The sequence below is a fragment of the Triplophysa rosa genome, linkage group LG1 (assembly GCF_024868665.1).
Source record: "Triplophysa rosa linkage group LG1, Trosa_1v2, whole genome shotgun sequence".
Lineage (NCBI taxonomy): Eukaryota > Metazoa > Chordata > Actinopteri > Cypriniformes > Nemacheilidae > Triplophysa > Triplophysa rosa.
In genome coordinates this window covers 22,127,450-22,129,154 of record NC_079890.1, presented here as the reverse complement: position 1 = coordinate 22,129,154, position 1,705 = coordinate 22,127,450, and positions in this window count along the sequence as shown.

The following is a 1,705-nucleotide window of genomic DNA, read 5'->3' as shown; positions in this document are numbered from 1 at the left end:
CTCCATTTCTCCTGTTATCTTTCAATGCTTGTGAATGTGTTTAATGAAAGCACATGTAAAGCATAAAGAAAGTAAACCGTCACAACAGGACAGTTATAGTTGTTTGCCTTTTTTTGGTGTGTTATAAAAAAGAAGCAGCATTAAATTTATAGTAATATTGATGATTGATTGATATGTTCTATTCACAAATGCAAAATTTCTGGGGCAAAATAAACAAAGTTTTATCTCATTAACACTCATCAACACTCATCATACAAACCTCAACAATGGTGTCAATCATCAAACTAATTCATATAAACAGATCAACTGCAATGCATGCTGGGAGTCATGAATGAGTTTTGAACTATGATGTTACCCAGCATGCATTGCAGCATGAAGCTTTCTTTTGTTGATTGTCACTATTGTTGAGTTTCATACACCGATTCTTCTTGTCTAATTGATTCAGCTATATATTTCTCCTCTGGAACATCACATAATGTTAACAATAACACAACAATCTCATGAACAACATATCAACCCCAGTAACTTCACAATGACTGCACTGGATCCTGCTGGACCCTCGTTGTCTTTGCTGCAACAAATATATAACAAGACGATTTCAATAGGCAAAGAAAATCAAACATTAAAAGACGAATCAAGAGCCCAATTAAAGCAAACACTGATCACAATAATGGTGATTTGTTCTTCTACATGTTAATTTCATGTTGAGGTTACTTGATTCATTTATGTTCTTGCTACATGTTCATTTCATGTTGAGAAAACATGACTCAAACATGTGGAACCACTGTCCATGATTGAATCATGTTAAACCACTGAGTTTGGTTCAGTTTGTGAGGCCCAGCTCTCCACAAATAAGTTCAAGGAAAGGAGATGACAGAGCGCATCCTTGTAAGTTTTCTTTATTTTGCAAAAGCACAATATTCTGTTTTTAGTGCAAGTGTGCACATGACTAAAAGTAGCTAACTTTGCAGTATCTAATGACGTACTCATAATCTGAGTTTTTTTAATTTGTTTCTGCCGTTATAAGTAACAGCTCCGGCATCTCGAACTTGACAGTCTGTTTATTATCAAAATAAATAGCTATTACCATTACAATTATTATACGTGTTTCTTAATGAAATATATGCATGCAACAGGTCAGCATGAACGTTTTCCATTAGCGCTTGAGGAGCGGGATCTGCCAAACTAATTAACAAATTAAGCCCTGGTCAGACGCAAGGTCAAGTATTCCCTGATAATGACCACTGATAAAACTGACAATGGATATGGGTACTGTTCTATTACTTATTTACTATTACTTATTACAAGTAACATAACATGTATGTTTATTTAACATAAGTTCCCATCCAATTTTCAAACAAAATATTTCTAGTTTTATAAGTAGCCATGTGAATTTGTTATCACATTGCAGTAAGAAACAATTCTGTGTTAAATAATCTTACAATGAAGAATGTTCTAGGCCCGTCTGCAGTTGCATTTCTTATCATGAACACAAGGGGTCTCTCTCCACCTAATAGCAAAACTTATTGAGTTGCAGTTGCATCAGTAGAGACACTAACTGATGAAATGTGTTGAAATTTCAGCATCAGCGAGCATCTCAGATTGATGAGGGAGTGAGGGAATTACTTCAGCTCAGTCAAGAGACAGTGTGAAAGACATTAATCAGACATCAGCAACTTTTTTTCATTGTCTGTGGGTTTAAAAT